The 19,086-nt window shown below is 35.6% G+C and overlaps 1 protein-coding gene across 10 annotated transcripts in view; it reads right to left on the bottom strand.

Annotated features, from left to right (window-relative positions):
- slc7a2 (solute carrier family 7 member 2) overlaps window positions 1-19,086 on the bottom strand; it is a 277,877-nt gene that overhangs the window by 183,834 nt on the left and 74,957 nt on the right. For 8 of the 10 annotated variants that reach the window (XM_028802059.2, XM_028802061.2, XM_028802062.2 and 5 more), the window contains exon 2: window positions 3,094-3,238. The exons of 1 other annotated variant lie outside the window; for it this stretch is intronic. The gene's annotated coding sequence lies outside the window, so the exon portion shown is untranslated. Of the gene's footprint in view, window positions 1-3,093; window positions 3,239-17,492; window positions 17,822-19,086 lie in introns of those variants that run through there. One more of the 10 variants, XM_051928291.1, reaches the window with a different exon arrangement.

The raw sequence follows: 19,086 nt of genomic DNA, 5'->3' as shown, positions 1-19,086 counted from the left end.
ACCACGTGGTAGGTGCGTGGACAGCGGCCATGCGGAAAAAGGGGGACTGGGGGCGGCCCTTGTGTATCTCTGCCGTGAAATAAATCCTCAGTTAATGGAAATAAGGAATGAAACTGCCAAAAGGAGAGGTCAGTTCCGAAAGTTCCTTACGGCATAATGGTGAGAACCGCCAAAAAGAAGACGTTATTTTCGAAAGTTCGTTATGGAGCATGGTGCAAAATGAAACATCCTTAACATTTGTAAGTACAGTGTAAAGGATGAGCATGGGAAATTTGGGCTTCCTATGTATATTGGAAGTCGCAGAAATTGTGAGGAGGGGTTTCCCCTATCTATATATACAGTTTAGGGGTACACCTGTTTCCCCACCTTGGGTGTTGCAATAGGACATGAAACATACCTAAATTCTGTAAGTACACAGCAAGGAATGAGCACATGAAATTTCAGCTTCCCACCTATATGGAAAGTGGGAGAATTAGTGATGAGTCAGTGAGGGCTTTGCCTTTTATATGTATAGATTTGAAAATATATACTTCCAAAAATATATCTTGCAGTTAATTATTCTTAGCATTTTTAAATATATTAACAAATATATTTTATATTTTGTAAAATATATTGCAATATACAAAAATGGCAATAATTTACCTATTTTAAAATATATTATAGTAAATTGCAATATAATATATTTATACTTTAAGTGTTTCATAATATATTTGAAAATATATTTTGATATACAATATAATATATTTTGTAAGGGAGTCACTTAATTCATATACAGTTTTTTCATCATGTCACATTGCTCCTTACACTGAACAAAAAGCCAGTAAGAAGTGAAATTGAATTAAAATTAATTAACCAATAATTCTTATTAGCCTATATTAACATGTAGAATTTTTCTAATTTATTAAATTTCATGTAATTCTATACACATGGCCAAAATTAGCTGCATTTTAGAATACTTAACAACCATGTTTATAATGAATTACGTCAACGACGTAAATCAGTGAACAAACAGCACATGGTCTCCATCCATAAGATCATGAAAGATCTTGGATATCATAAAGCACTGCCCTATATGCCCTATATGTTGTCTAAAGTTACTGTTCACAATTTGCAACATTACCATGTGAATTTTCTCTACATTTATTAATGCTATTTTTGATTTTACTTTGTTTCTTTTTAAACTTTGAACTGTGATTTTGCTGTTACTCTTGCCATGATTCCTGCCAACTTTACAAATAATCTCCATAAAAATATTCTACTTGTGTAAATGATAGGAGACAAGCAGACATATAACTTGTTGACATAACTACTAATATTCAAAATAAATATATTTTGCAAATTTACTCTTCACATATAACTGCTATCAACAACTGTTGAATGATTGTGACATGTTATAATAAGCTGCTTATTTACCTGTGCACAAGCAAAATATTATCATTTAAAAATCCTGTAACATGTAAATTAAATTATTATTAAAATGGATAAACCATTAATAACAATTTCAGCCTCTACGCAAAGCTTCAGACTGAATTGCTTCATTAATTCTTAATACTATACATTTAAGAGATCACTAGAATTTAATATGAAAATAATGTTTTGGTATGAACGATTTTACTGGCAACCAATACTGTACTCTCAGACTGCTGACAGAGGACTCCCAGGCACTCCCATAACTGATAAGAACTAGACTCCCTTCAGCGTGTTCTGGGTGTGGTCCTCCATTTCGTATACCATGGGCTGTGCCTGTTAGAACTTTACAAATACAAGCCTAAACTCCAACTACTATATATAAATAAAAAAAACTTTTTGATGGAATTCATGCTTATTAAGCACAAAATCTGTCATCCACACAAAGAACATGTAAGCACTGATGGATGTCTCTTCTTTTTCTTTCTCCTTCCTTATGCCTCACAAATTAAAACCCCCTTAAGTATTAGTGTCACATATTACATCAGCCCAGTAGCACAGTGGTGAGGGCTGCTTCACCCAGTACCAGGGACTGAGGTCTGACCCCTAGCCTGTTCAGTCTCTGTGTGGTATTTACACACTTTCCCCTCATTTCTGCTTGAGTATTTTCCAAACTGTCCTTTTATTGCCAAATCATACAGATGTGCATCTTAAGTAAAAGAGAGACTCTAAATTTGTTAGGTACAAGTTAGGAAATTTGAGTGTGTGACTGAGTGTGCCATACATTTGATGATGCTATGCAGCCCTATAATAGAATAAAAGAGTTTAAAAAATGGAAGGGCATCTTCCAAAATATAGTAGGTTGACTTAGGGCACTGAATGAATAGTAACACAACAGTCTCAGCTACATTTAATTCAGTTCACTGATGCAAGAGTCTAAAGTATAATCCAGCAGCACTGTGTGTACATAGTGGAAAACCAGTTTGAACAAGGCAACAGTCCATCACAGGGCTCACTCATGCATACACCCAAAATCACATGCAGCCAGTTTAGAATTGCTAACTAATGTAACTTAGACGTCTTTGGGGATGTTGAAAAAAAATCAGAGTGTGTTAATAAAAATCAACACTGACGTGAGTACATTTAAATTAAAGATGACAATAACTGGGTTCAGTATTCAAACCAGGACTCCTGAACCATGAACAAGCAATGTTAACAAATAAATTACAAAACCATCCAAAAACCAATGTAACATTAACAAAAAAATCAGCTATTTCGATTAGAATCAGTAAATTACATACATAAAGAAAACATGATTCCTGCTGCTTTTAACTGTTGGCAAAATAATGTTAACATTCAGTCAAGCAAGAGCGACAGAACACAGCTGCTTCTTTAAGTCTATTCCCATGGAAACCAGAGGCAAAGCACTGAGTCATTTGTTGTATTGAGGTTTCAAGGCAAATAGAGGATAGACAGATAATAAAATGAAAATATTCCCACTGGAGTCTGCGCATGTGTAAAATGTGGTAAATTTTTACAAAGCAGTCAACAGTAATTGCTGCTTCTGCTTATTGCTTAATGAAAATTTAAGAAAGACTACCCTGGTTCCAAAGAGCACAAGGCAGGAATCAACAACAGGGAAAATGATTAATCACAAGAAATACTCTTTCAAACATCTATACTCACCATGAGATGCTTTGGAAATGTAGGAAGACAGCAGAGAAAATTGACAAGGGGGTAAATGTGTAAACTACACAATGATAGTGACTGGTCCTGGATCTGAGGTCCGTCTTCTGGAGATATCTGCAACAGTGCAAATCAGTGTGTCTACCTGCAATCCCATATAAAGTGCATTAGGAGTGGGCAATAAACCAGCTGATCCAGTACACTGGATGAAATTCTTCTTGAGGTACAAATTTTGGAAACCATTTTACTAGTATGCTAAAAATTAGTGGACGTTTGCAAACATGTTTGAATACAAAACAAATAGTACTGCAAAATGTTCAAATCAGTGAAATTAAGAAAAACAGGAAATTTGATTTTATGCAAGTGTATAAGTGTCTTAAAGGCAATGCCTTTGTGTCTCTGAATTGCATGTAATAAGTGAGTTTCTCCTGCCAGAATACTGTCCACAGTAATGTGTGGTTCAACCTGATTGGAGACTCTATACAGATAAGAAGGTGAGACAAGAAAAAGCCATATTTGATGGTATGCTTGCTTGGTGGCAGCAGCATGAGTGAGTGGGTAAGTGAGAAAGAACCTGTACTTATTAGTTCAAAAGAGGTAAATACTTACCATCAAATCAACCAATGTCACCTGATTGGAGACCTGATGCTGGCTCAGGTCCCCATCACTCTGCATTGGATTCAGCCAAATTGAAAATGTATAGGTAAACAGATACTTTATTTATTACCAATGTATGAATGTTTACAGCCACTTGTTATACGACAGACAGAATTTCATCTCAGGTTCAAGTGTCTTTCTATGTATTCTTTTTGTTTTGCTAATGGAACATCAGAACAATTGTGATGAGAGCAGGCCATTCAGCCCAGCAATCTTGTTCATGTAGATTGTCCAAAATTACATTAAAATATCCATTTAAAATTCAAAGGTCCTTAAAGCTCTACTCTCCACCACACGACTAGGCAATTTATTCCTTGTGTCTATGGTTATTTGTGTGAAGATAACCTTTCTAACATGTGTGCAAGATCTGCCCTTAGCAAGTTTCCAACTATGATTCTGTGTTCTTGTTGCAGAATTTATTTTAAAGTAATAACTGGGATTTATGAGTGTTATTTACTAATTCCTTTCCTAATTTAAACACTTCAATCATGTCTCCTACAAATCCCTGAGAAGGTTTGACTCATTCAATCTCACCTCATAGCTCATAACCCTTAGTCCCTAACTCAGCCTAGTCTCTCTTCTCTGGACTTTATCTAGCATTTCTATATCTTTTTTGTAATATGGAGACCAAAACTGAACACAGCTGTATAAGTTGCCATATAAGGCCTCATTAGTGGATTATATAAATTAAGCATAACCTTCCCTGACTTCTACTCCACACATTACTTTATATAACCTAAAATCTTATTAGCTTTCTTGTTCGTTTCTCTACACTAACTGGATGTGGAAAGTTTTGAATCCACTATGATTCTCATGTCCTTCTCATAAGATGTACTTTCAAGTTTCAGATCTCCCATTGTGTATTCACATCTGACATTTTTACTTCCTTCGTGTAATACTTTATATTTCCTTACATTGAATTTCACCTGCCATAAATCTGTCCAAGCTTCCATGCTCTGTAACAATTGAGCTAATTGTGCATTATCTGCCCTTCCAGCTAGTCTGATATCATCTGCAAACCTAATCAGCTTATTGATTACATTCTTGTCCAGATCGTTTCTGTATATTAAAAAGTGCAGAAGCCCCAGAACTGATCCCTAAAGGACATTTTTAACATCATCAAATTCTGAAGAAGTTCAATTCATCATAACCCTTTTCTTCCTGTGTTTGAGCCAGTTATGTACCCACCTAAAGACTGCACCATGAAATGCCATTTCTTTTAATCACTAACCTTTCATGTGGTACCTTATCAAGCCCCTTCTGAAAATCAAGATTAAATTATAATTTATACATCCCTTGTATCCTTTTGTTGCTTCTTCATTGAATTCCAGCATATTAGCGAAACAAAACCTTCCTCATCTGTACCTATGTTGAATATTTGCTAATGCGCCTGTTCTGTTGTATATGTTTGTGTTTTACTTTTGTTTAGATTTTTTTTTGCCTAATACTGTTTTGCTTATAAATTACTTGTAATAATTAATTAATTGTAATATGTTGATATTACATGTATTAATTCTTTTGTTTATGTCCAATGCAATATGTATGTTGAGCCAAGGTGAGATGGAGTCTCCTAAATTGGCAGCTGCCCTCAGTCTTTAAAAAAACACTTTATTTCATGGTTGATGCATTGCTTGTGACTTCTGCTGTTCGGCTCACCATTTCATTTTTTGTAAAGAATTCAGCATGCTTCTTGAGTTTGTGGCCAGGCTGATTTAGTTTCTCGAAGGCATATAGGCCTTGGGGCCTAGTTTTGTGATTAATGCCTGTTTTTTAGTTACATGAGACATGCATAACACCGATGGCTGGAAACAGTGAGAAAAGAGGAAATCTTTTCCTATGTTTCCTGGCAGTGGTATAAGTGTGTGAGAAAGAAAGTCTAAATTTAAAGCTTCAAGCGAGAGAGGTGACCTTATACTGAATCATCACAGCACTATAAGCATTTCAATAGATAAGAGTCACAAACATGTGCATAATTATTCATTAATTCATTTGTCTGAAAAATATTAACATACATTATACCTGTGCAGGTTAGGTGAATTAACATTGCTAAACTGGATGTAGATAGATGAATGGGTAGATTATACCTGTATCTGCTGAAACCTTTAGAATTTTCAATTATACCATGATATGTATTTTTTGCCATACCGCACACTCTTACAGCAAATGCAACACGAAACATAATTATAATGTCTCTATTACAGTAAAAAAGTGGAAATTACATCTGCTCTCCTTTGTTTGAAAGGCGAGGCCATTACTTTGTCTCCATTTTCCAATAACGATCCATTGACAAGATAATAACAAATGGCTCTGAACAGTGTGCACTGTTAGTATATTAGTGTATTCCTTTACTTTTGCTCTTAATGGCTTTTAAAAATAAATGTGTGATACCCTAGCCATCCATTCTTTAGTTTGATTAATCAAGTAAATAAAACAAAGTATAATTAAAGGAATACTCCACCTGAAAATTTTTTTATATTTTTATGCTATTTACCCCAGGTAGTTTGTGCACTCTAACTTGCAGTTCTCCCCCTTATTAACTGGTCAAGAATCCTGTTTTCAGTTCAAAAGCAGAGAATAATGGGAGTGCAATTCTTCCCTGTCTATTTTGCATACTGCATTTTCCTGAAGTAAGTATTAATTATGTTTAGCAATAAATGCATGCATTTTGCATATTTTTAGTAAACTAATGAATAACAGGCATAGGTATTATGTGACATGAATTAAGGGAGAATTTTTTTTCTTTCTTCAATGAATGTTTTTTTTCACATTGCTTGCTCTTGTCCAGCTCTGGTCACTATTGGGTCTCATTCTGTTAGAATTTTTGTTAAGTACTTTCAACATGAAAACACAAGAATACGTATTTTTCTCAGCCATTAATACAAACTACATGAGGTAAATAAGATAAAAAATATTACATTGGGTGGAATATTCCTTTAATAAAAGACTGAAGCAGCACGTTTTGCTGGCACAGTGGTCTAGAGACCTAGATTCAGATCTTGGCTTGGTGTGTTTCACCTGGATTCAGGCAAGTTAGGCCAACTGGCAATTCTAATATATGCATTTATGAGTGAGTGTGGGTATTTTCCTTTGAATGAATTGGTGCCAAATTCAGTGTTACCTCTTGCCAAAATAAGCTCCAATTCTCTGTGACTCTGTAATGGAATAAATAAATTTTAAAAAACTGAAGACTGTGATGGACTGGAAGGATGTTTTAATCTAATAGGAGTCTCAGCCATGGGTTCTTTACAAGGAGGATTGGCTCTAGCTCCTCAGAAACCCTCACAGAAAATGAAGAATGATTTAAAAATAATTATATAGATGTAAAAAGCCAACTGACATCATAATCCCGGGTGTTCTACCACCTGCTGTTATCTGTAACATTCTGAAGTTTTCTCATTCCTGCTCTCAAGATAAAGAAGCTGTGAGAATGTACAAAACTTGGATAGATTTCACTTTATTTATAAGCAAAATCTAAACCTTTGAAGAAAAGTATAGTTTTAAAAAAAAAATCTGAGCCAAGTGTATTTTTTAAAATGTTCTATTTGTAGGCAACTTGGCAAACTAAGTAGGAATGGCCTCCATTTAAACAAGGGCAAATATCTTGGGGCTAAAGCTTCACTGTGCATAAGTTGATTAGATAAAGGCCATCTGCTGAAGCAAGTGCAATGTAAACGGTCTACAGTTTGAGCCAAATGTTGTGCAAAGCCTGGACTACCAGAGGGTAAACAAAAAAGACAAATCAGCCTGAAAGCCTGCAAATGCAGACATATGCATTTTAACAAAGCTGCAACAACTAAGGTCTGTTATACACTCTTATTATAACAGAAAATTGGAAAGCATGTCCAGCACATCACTCCATTACTTACCACACATCAGGGCTTCATGGTAGATGCTGCTTACTGAAACAATTTTGGGTTTTTATTAAAGCCAATTAGACTTTCACTTCATTGCCCTTTAATTGGATGCAAATAGCACTCTGTTATGTTTTATGACATTTAAAAAAAGTTGCACACTTTAGTAAAAATATAACGGGAAACTAGTTTAATTACATTATGTGTATTAACACGTGTGGGTCACCTTTGAATAGAGAAGGAAAGTTTTCTGGAAATGAAGCAGTGGATATGTTTGGCATAGTTTATTATTATAAATTACATTTATGTTTTGTGTCTTGGACTCAATGAAGCTAGGCTAGGCTTAGGCTCAGGCAAACTCCCACAAACATGTTCAGAAATGGATGGATGGATGAATTATCTATTATTATATTTTACGTATTCATTATCCATTATCAAACCTGGTTTACTTGGTTGCAAGCACAAAATTCAAGTCTTTAAGATATGGAGTACATTTTTTATTACAACACATTATTTGTCCTGTACAGTATTGATATTTATATTTCATATCATGTGTTTCAAATCAACTACAAACAGTACAGCACCAGTTCACATATTAATCCAGAGTGGATTACTTGTGATACTTAGGTAGGGAGTGCTGGATTTTAATGGTTAGTGCTACTGCCCCATTGAACTCATGTCTGATTCAACACAGTCGCTGGCTTTGTGGAGTTTTTACATTGTCCTTGCATCTATGTTCAGTTTTACTCGGGGTATTCCAGTTTTCCTTACACATCCCCAAAAAAAGGACACAACAGGTTAATTGTAAATTCTAAATTGACTCTATGTGAATAAGTGTGTGAGTGTGTGCATGTGGACCACCTGCAATGGACTGGTGACCCTAAATTAGCCCCACATGGTTGTATAAATGAGAGTCCTCTGAGATTAACTGTAGCCTCAAAAAGTCTTTGACACATCTAATGCTGGAGTACGTAGATTCTGAAAATGGACAAATGGATGGATGGATTCACAGACTGTTAAAACCTCACTGTAGACTTCATGGACCTTGTGGATGCTGGTGAAAAAAGGTATGTCAGGGCTACATTACTCAATGTGCTTTTTATAACAACAAGCTCACAGTTGCTACAGGGCATTCAAAGTCAAAGTAAGTCACAGATCATGAAAGTTCACAATCAGCATATCCTTAATATAAATCTTAACTGTTCTCACATTAGATCTTTGAAGCAAACAGCATGCCATCTGTTTAAGGGAATTGGAAAAGCAAGAAAAGATGATAAAGCTCTTTAGTTAAACTAACCAGAAATGATTTACTTACAGATGCTTGGCAACACCTTAGCTTTTTGCTCTTGATGTACCTGACGCTTTCAAAGGTAAGTCAAACACAGAGTGAAAAATGAGTTTGATCATACTCAGAAGCACTGAGGGACACCTTTTTGGTGAACTGAGAAGTACATGGCATTCTACTGGTATTTTTTCAAAAGATTTTTATATTTAAAGATAAATCTATATTATAATATTATATGCATTAAGGATGCTCTGATCAGGATTTTTAAGGCCGATACTGATGACCGTTTTCATGTTATTTGATCCCCAATTCCAATTTTTTTTTTCCTTTATCCCTTTAAAAACATTTTACACTAAACTCCTGCATAACCACACACATTGAAACCTTATGTCCTATATTAAAGTGTATGTGTATAATTAAACTATAGACCACAGGTGTTAACTGTTCATTTTTTATTAATAAAATGAAATTCTGTAGACTTATTGTTGAATGACCATAAAATACTAAAATAAATAAAATTTCTTTAAAATACATAGTTTAACTAATAAAATGTGTACAAAAATATTTATCCATAATACAATGGCATAAAAGAAAATAAAATACAGTGATCCCTCGCTATATCGCTCTTCGCCTTTCGCAGCTTCACTCCATCGCGGATTTTATATGTAAGCATATTTAAATATATATCGCGGATTTTTTGCTGGTTCGCGGATTTCTGAGGACATTGGGTCTTTTAATTTCTGGTACATGCTTCCTCAGTTGGTTTGCCCAGTTGATTTCATACAAGGGACGCTATTGGCAGATGGCTGAGAAGCTACCCAACTTACTTTTCTCTTTCTCTCTCTTGCGCTTTCTCTGATCCTGACGTAGGGGGTGTGAGCAGGGGGGCTGTTCGCACACCTAGACGATACGGACGCTCATCTAAAAATGCTGAAAGGTTGCTACCTTCTGTGCAGCTGCTTAGTGAAGCGACATGCTGCACAGTGCTTCGCATACTTAAAAGCTCGAAGGGCACGTATTGATTTTTGCATGTTTGTTTTTCTCTGTCTCGCTCTATCTCTCTCTCTCTCTCCCTGCTCCTGATGGAGGGGGTGTGAGCTGCCGCCTTCAACAGCTTTGTGCCGCGGTGCTTCGCATACTTAAAAGCTAAACAGCCCTATTGATTTGTTTGCTAGAGATTGTTTTCTCTATCTATGTGACAGTCTGTGCTCCTGACACGCACTCCTTTGAATAGGAAGATATGTTTGCATTCTTTTAATTGTGAGACAGAACTGTCATCTCTGTCTTGTCATGGAGCACAGTTTAAACTTTTGAAAAAGAGACAAATGTTTGTTTGCAGTGTTTGAATAACGTTCCTGTCTCTCTACAACCTCCTGTGTTTCTGCGCAAATCTGTGACCCAAGCATGACAATATAAAAATAACCATATAAACATATGGTTTCTACTTCGCGGATTTTCTTATTTCGCGGGTGGCTCTGGAACGCAACCCCCGCGATGGAGGAGGGATTACTGTACTTCTCATAATTACAAGCTGTCATATTGTTTAATTTTTTTCTGTTAGCAGCTGAAAGAAGAAGAAGATCTACCAGAAACAAGGCCTAATTAAAAAAAAAAAACTAGTTTTCACCACTTCTTTAACAACAAAAAATATATATATTATATATACAGGGTAAGTCAAAATTATGTTAACGTTTGAATGGCGGAAACAATTTATTCACAAAACATACTTCATATGTGCAAGATAATGCACAGAAATGTCTCAACCTGTTCGCCATCAAGTTCAAAACACAAAAACAAACTATCACAAACTTTCCTGCTATACACGCAGAAATCACAATGTGACAAATCAGGGGATTGTGGAGGCCATGGCAACGGTCCACCACAACCTATCCATTGGCCTGGAAAGGTGTGGTTGAGATAATGTTAATGTTAACATAATTTTGAATTATCCACACTCCAAATGTAAAATTTATTTTAATCAACTTTCAGAAAAGACAAACATATAATTCTTTCAACATAATCTTCTTGGTTTTCAATACACTTTGTCCATCTGTCAACAAGCTTTTGTAATCCTTCATTAAAAAATGTTTTAGGATGAGCTGCGAGCCACGAATGCACCATTGTCTTCACCTCTTCATTAAATGTGAATCTTCTTCCTCAAAGGCCTTCTTTCGAAACCCAAGTCTGTCGTGGATTATTGCATAGGCAGAGCCTTGGATGATTTGCAAATGATTTGCTCCATCATCTAATATCGCACATCTATTCAACAGAATCATCTCATATGTATGCTCAATGTTGTCATCAGTCATGGATGTGGACTGGTGTCCAGCTCCTTCTTCAAGGCTGACACTTGTGCGACCTTCCTTGAACGTCCCTATCCATTTATACACACTTCTTCACGACAAAACTCTTTCTCGATACTGTGCACAAAGTCTTCGATAAATATCGGTCTCAGGCACACCCTCAGACCACAAAAAATGAATCACTGCACGCTACTCTTCTTTCATGCAAATCACAAGTGGGGCAGCCATTGTCTCTCACGCTGCAGTTACAAATGATCTGACGTAACATGTTCACACCTGCACAGCAGTGACTTGGGAGACAGGGACCTCATATGGAAAGCACTGATAAGACAGTGCTACCAGAGTATGGATAATATTTGACTCACCCTTGTGTGTGTGTATATATATATATATATATATATATATATATATATATATATATATATATATACTCTATATACATGAAATCCTAAGCCTAAAAGTGCAACAATTTTATGTCACGTTTTATGTCACACTTTAAATCTGGCTTATTTTATAACCTACATATATATATATGTTTGGTATCATTCTTTTCAGAATTTGTCGAACTTTAATGTGATGTTGTTAGATTTTCAGATTCTCATTCTGTTTTTAAATTATAAACTAAAATATCAAGAAAGTTGTAGTTTTTAATTTTGATCAAGTAAACTTTCTTTCACAGGAACAAACAATAAAAAAAATTATCTATTCATAACACCAATGTTTGTATTTAGGTGATTTAGTTAGCTGAACGTCAAGTTACAATGACCCATTTGCATACCACTTTAGTTTTCACATGATTTTTCTTTTTAATTTAAATGAATAATTAAAAAAAAGTTTTTTATCTATAAGAATGTCAGTTAAAACAAACAGATCATTCATTTAGTCTCTTATAAATACTCATCGAGAATAGTGAACCTCAGTTTAACGGGAATAATCCAATCAGCAAGAGTAAATATTTTATTCTCATTTCTTGATTTTTACTCCATTAAATAATAATTTATTTTTCTTTTACATATTTATAGAATTTTGTAATTTTGACTCCAATAAATAATTTTACTTTTGTACATTTACAGATTTTATTAATATTCTGGCCGCAACTGGGGGTTGGGCGCATATATATATATATATATATATATATATATATATATATATATATATATATATATATATATATATTCTCACATAATCAATTGATATTGGCAATTAAACACTGTTTAAATGTAAATATACAGGCACATATAGGTTTTAATCATTTTAAATCACCAATTGCACTACAGCTTTTTGCTGATAAAATATACATTTACTATATTTATACAGAGAAAAGCCAAGCAAAATGACACCTTTTACTGGCTAACTAAAAAGATTACAATATGCAAGCTTTCGAGGCAACTCAGGCCCCTTCTTCAGGCAAGATGTAATACAGAGACTGGAGTTCCCTGTGTTTATATACACACTCTAAGACAAGAAACAACACTGGTAAATCTTTAAATGAGAAATTTCAAATGTAAAAAATTAATAGATTCATTCAGGCTAGGGTTAATTTAACAAGAGAGAAAAGAACAATGCATTGTCAAGATCTCTGGATAAGATAACTGTCCAACAAAGTCTTTTGAAGTTTGTAATGAGTTTTTTCAAAACAATGTGGATCTGTAGACAGGTTGTCTGTTATTCTGAGAGATGTAAACAATCCTCATATCTGGCCATAAAACTCTTGCCTCTATTCAATCCATGTTGTAATGTATTAAATTTTAGCATGAGTTTAACTTCCCATTCTTTTCTCTCTTGTTGTGTTTTGAAGTTGCCCATAAGCACTGTGACTTTAAAGTCCCTCTCACAGTGTCCATGGCTGTTGAAGTGGGCCGCTACAGGAACATCTGTGTTGCCATGTTTAATGTGGAACCTGTGTAAATTCATTCTCTGGCGGAGTGTTTGTCCAGTTTCTCCCACATAGAGTGCAGTGTCAGAACATTTCATGCAGAAAATTAGGTAGACTGCATTAGATGATCTGCAGGAAAATGATCCCTTTATGTGATGTTCAAGTCAGCAGTGTGGTATAACTATATGGTCTGTATCATAGATGTGGGCACATGTTTTGCATCTTTTCTGTAGGCATGGAGATGTGCCATTTTCTGTTGGTTCACTTAGGGAGCTTCGGACAATTAGTTGTTGAAGGTTTGGTGGTTGTCTGTATGCCAGGAGGGGTGGTTCAGGAAATACATTTTTCAGTGTTTGGTCATTGTTTAGTATTGGCTGAAGTTCTTTTATAATTTTTCGAAGTGTTTCAAGATGTGGGTTGTAGGTGACAACAAGGGGGATGCGGTTCTTGTTGTCTTTGTTTTTATATTCCAGAAGGTTGTCTCTGGGTATGGCAGTAGCTCTTCTTATTTGAGTGTCTGTTGTTTTGGGGGTGAAACCTTGTCTGATGAAATCTTGTCTGAGCTCCTGCAGTTGTTGATCCCGGTCTGTCGGGTCTGAGCAAATACGATTGTACCGTATTGCTTGGCTGAAAATAATGGAGCGCCTTATATGCTTGGGGTGAAAGCTATCACTTTTCAGGTAGGTCCGTCTGTCTGTCGGTTTGTGAAAAACAAAAGTTACAAGGGTGTTGTCTTTCAGTTGAACGGTGGTGTCAAGGAAGCTGACTTCTGTTTTTGAGTAATTCAGCTTCAGCCTTATGTTGGGGTGAAAACAATTATATTCATTATGAAAATGGAGGAGGTCCTTTTCACTGGCAGTCCAGATTATGAAGATGTCATCTATGTAATGGAGATACAACATTGGTTTTACGATGCACATTGACATGAAATCTTCCTCCAATTTTGCCATAAATAGGTTTGCATAGTGAGGTGCAAACCGACAGCCCATTGCAGTCCACATTTGTTGCAAGTAGCAATCTTGTCCAAAAGAGAATAGATTATGTGTCAGAGTGAATTTTATCATTTCTATTACTGACTTTGTGGGTAAATCATGTTGTTTGAGGTACATTTCACATGCCAATATGCAATCATCATGGGGGATGTTTGTGTAAAGTACCTCAACATCCATTGTGGCCAGTAAGGTTCCCTCAGGTAAGGGGCCTAAAGCAGACAAAAATCGGATCGAAAACATTACTTACATTATTTAGCAAAATAAAAAAAACTCAACTACTGCTATACCTTGCATAAAGGAGCACTGAAACAAATTACCGTAAAGCTTAGAAAAGCAGAGTGGTAGCTATGAGGCTAGGGATCTGCGTTGGCAATTGGAAGGTAGCTGTTTGAATCACGTAAACGCTAGAAGTGACTCTACTCTGTTGGGCCCTTGAGCAAGGCCCATAACCTGCAACTGGTTCCTCCTGGGTTTGATGTTAATCTGTATCCAGCCCTGCAAGCAGGTTCTCCAACTTACAGAGAAAAGTTGGGGGTTGGTGGCAGGTGGTTCGCTGTGTGGTGGGTGTGGCAACGCACTATAAGCACAAGCTCCCAATCTCCTCTTAGAAAAGCAGGAGCTAAAAATGTCGTTTTTTGTGATCGGCTTTTTTACCAATCACCGATCAAGTCTTTTTTTAGAGAAAATCGGCTCATTTAGATCGGCAGCCATTCAATCAGAGCATCCCTAGTGTATATAAATTATATATACTGTATAAATGAAAAATATAAATTTATTATTTAAAAATGTGGTTTTATGTACTCAACACCTTCACAAAGGTGGTTGCATGTACATGGCTAAGGTAAAATTATTTACAAATAGGAACTGAACTGGCGACCTTGTGATATACAGTTCAACTCCATATCTATGACACCATACTACCTGCCAAAAGAATGTTCTTTCTTGAAAATTAGGATATATTATAAATACATTAATCTTCAGCTCATCTATTTGTCAACCATCCATCCATTCATCTATTTTTTGAGTTTGCTGTTTCAGTTACAGGGTAACAAAATGAGGAGGCTGTCCTGGTAAACCCTGAATGGGACGCAACTCCACTGCAAGGCCCACTCATGGACATACCTACATTCACACTTATCAGGCTAATTTAGAAACAATAAGCAACTTAATGCAACATATTTCGATGCTGGAATAGACAGTGAAAAACCAACAGAGGAGAATAAAGGGTGAACACAGCCTGGGAACAAGCTGTAAATTAAGCGAAATCTTTGGAGTCGTGAAAAAAAGCACCAAAAACTGAACAACCATTTCTCCCATCATGGAATGGAAAAAAAAGAATATTTATTTTTGTTATCATATGCAAATATTGAACTATTATCTGCAAAAACTTATTAACAATGGTTTAATGTTAAAACAAATAGCCAAATGTAGTAAGCATATCAGCAAACATTGGAATCAATAAAATAATCTATAAGTTAGATTACATTGTTTATAGCAGCACAACTGTAAGGCAAAGAACTACAAAGAAACCCCCAAAAAATTAAAATACTTAATGGAAGAACCAACAGCTGAGGACTTTGCAAAGTGAAGTGAACAAAGTAAGGCAAACTTAATGCAGTAGTAGAAAATTGTGCAGACGTGCTTGAAGATGTGCAACATTTTAATGTGGCAATCAAAAAGCACTTAGATTCCAGGTCACTTACAAGATGGAGCTCTTAATGTGCCCATTCTGCCCACTTCTGCATGGGTTACCTTGGGGAAAGTTGTGGTCACGCTAGTAAGGTAGGAACCAGAAAGTGAGGTGGAAAAAATAAAAAAACATGGAGATGAACAATTTAAATTATGCAGAAAGAGATGTAATCAGGAGCAGGCTGAGATCAAAATACTATGAGAAAGACAAATAAATGGTCGTCAAAAGCCAAAAATGTATGAGATAAAAATGAGGTAAAAAAATTAAGCAAAATGTTCTAACACAAACATGAACTGATTCCCCTATTATTTCTAAAGCAGACACTCATAAACCCAGGATTCTAAGGTTATGGCACCTCCATCGTAAATATTCTCTATATTAATGAGTAATGGACTAACCGATAAACATGATGGTTACAGCCATAAATAATCTACAATTCACTACAAAATAGTGGTGTCCATAACAGGAAAGCTAGTACAAAATGGCAGTTGCCGATGTTAACATAAATATACTAAAAATAACTGACAAGTATAAAGCAACATATGTCAAAACTAGAAAAAAAAGTACACCTATCACTTTGTGTTCAGTTTATTGGGTTCACCTATCTATTGGCATGATTAGCCTCATTTGACCTTCACAACAACTTCAACTTGTCTGGTCATGGGTTCGAAAAGATGCTATCTAGATGTGTTGTTCAGGAAAGTCATACCGAACTGAAACAATTGCATTGCAAAGCTGCTGCATACTGGATTGCTTCAAAGTCTTTCTCAGAATTGCCCATTCTGTCTCATCTCAAAGATCTACAGTAAGGTTGGGATCCAGGAACTGTGCAAGTCACTAAAGCAATGAAAACCCGCTGTCATGTTCATGGAATCATTCAGAAACCATACATGCCAGTGCCACATTCATCTAAGACTATGCATCAACTGTTCAAGTAAGAGTTACCAAACTATGTTGTTAGTGATATTTTTGTCCTTAAATAAAGTATACATCTCACCAGTGTTGAAAAAGCACACACAGCAAATGAGCTTGTCAACAGCCTCAATGCTGATTATGCTAACCAGCATAATCTATTTCATACAGAAATGTACAAGGTGCACATTTGAATACACTTGAGCAAACAGATATAAGGCTTAGCAACAAAAAAAATTAACATAACAACTGCAAAATCTAAAGACAGAGAAAAAGAATGGTTTCAGTGTTAAGGAAAGAGGTGACGCCTGTCATCTGTTGCAGCAGCCAAAACTTCCCTGGGATATATTTTACTAAGTATTTACATTGAAAAAGGGAAATTGTGTATCAGTCCAAACAAATAATCATCACAATAAAAAATGCTATAGCATTTTACCATTGAGCCAACTTTGTATAACACAGAAAGAAATAAAAAACTAAGAATAATACCATTTTCTTAATTTGCTTCTTTTAAAAAAAGTACGTATCTCTTCAAAATTATCTGACTATAAAACTAAACCTATAATTAAGAAAACCTTAATTATTCATTTTTTTGAGGTTTTGGAAATGGCAATATTTGGTTCTATTTTTAACCATATGTCAAGTAAACTGGAAATCACTATCACTAATAAAAAGACAAGTTGCCTTTGTTAAATAGGTAACACGATAATGAGCTACCAATTATACTATAGGGAAAGAGTAACACAAATAAAAACAAACAGGTCACAAAGAAATGACATAATACATTTTATTAAGGTTATCTAAAAGCAATGTACTCACTTATGCAAACTTACATTTTTAAGTCTGTTTCGGTTGTTCCATGGAAAGACGACCATGATCCTCCAATACAAAATAAAGTTTTCTCTTTCTTTTTTACTCATCTGCTTCAAAATGTTATCTGTAAGTTACCATCCATTTTACTGTTTTTATAAATTTAATTCAAAGCTTAAAGTGCTATTAGGGAGCTCTCTTCTCGTTTTTCTTATTCCCAACATTGTGCATGCTAATCGTATTAAAATACTAAGGATTAAGGAGACTGTTGTCTGCCAATTTATTTATCGGCAGACAACATTTCAAGGAGATACATAAAGTTATTCTAATATGGTTACTGATCTGTTGGGTCAATGTCCAAACTTCTCATCTGCAGAAGACCAATCTCTAACAGCCCTTTTATTTCAGACATTCAGACATGGCTTATACAATGTATTGCATGCATATGTAACTTGAGGTCTCAAGACTTTAGATCTGGCAGCTGCTCCATCTACAGGGAAGTATTAAATAATACTCTCCATGACTCCAGTATACATTCCTGAGGAAGCTGATCAGTGCTTGCACCTGTTCCACATTATCACTTGACAGATGAGACAGCAGTGTTGGCAATGAAAGTGATCAATCCACAGATATAGCCTTTCTGGAGGTCATATGCTAAACTGCCACATTAACTTAACTAACATTACTTTCTTAGTTATGAAGACAGTGTTTCTAGATAACTTTTAGGTAAACTTTTCACATGGGAAATTTATTTTCATAAAGTAATTGAATGGCTATGTGTAACAGAAGCATAACATATTAAAGGTTGGTATTTATTACAGAATATTTATTGAGTGAATTATTTAGTATTACAGCCCTGATGATATGACAGATTTTTCTCAAATAGATTTCAGAATACCAGTTATGTCAGCATCAAACTACATGACATCAAATTAGAGTGCAGCAGTCAACATAAACTTTTAAAAGTACTTGATAAACTTGGCCACCAGGCTTCAATTTGTAGCTGCCAAACCTGAAAATATGGTTGCCAACAGCCTATATTTGGAGTAATTAAGATGCTATGCAATGACTGTATGGAGGTGGCGCAGTGGTAGATAGATAGATAGATAGATAGATAGATAGATAGATAGATAGATAGATAGATAGATAGATAGATAGATAGATAGATAGATAGATAGATAGATAGATAGATAGATAGATAGATACTTTATTAATCCCAGTGGGAAATTCACAAAGGTAGCGCTGCTGCCTCGCAGTAAGGAGGCCTGGGTTCACTTCCCGGGTCCTCCCTGCGTAGAGTTTGCAAGTTCTCCTCGTGTCTGTGTGGGTTTCCTCCGGGTGCTCCGGTTTCCACCCACAGTCCAAAGACATGCAGGTTTGGTGGACTGGTGATTCTAAATTATCCCTAGTGTGTGCTTGGTGTGGGTGTGTGTGCTCTGCTGTGGGCTGGCGCCCTGCCCGGGGTTTGTTTCCTGCCTTGTGCCCTGTGTTGGCTGCAATTGGCTCCAGTAGACCCCCATGACCATGTAGTTAGGATATAGCGGGTTGGACAATGGATGGATGGATGCAATTACTATATATATCAGCTTATTACTATTTTACAGAATTTCAATCAAT

The sequence above is a fragment of the Erpetoichthys calabaricus genome, chromosome 5, assembly GCF_900747795.2.
Source record: "Erpetoichthys calabaricus chromosome 5, fErpCal1.3, whole genome shotgun sequence".
NCBI classification, from domain to species: Eukaryota; Metazoa; Chordata; class Cladistia; order Polypteriformes; family Polypteridae; genus Erpetoichthys; species Erpetoichthys calabaricus.
Note: the sequence above shows the minus strand (reverse complement) of the source record. Positions and strands in the feature narration are given on the sequence as shown.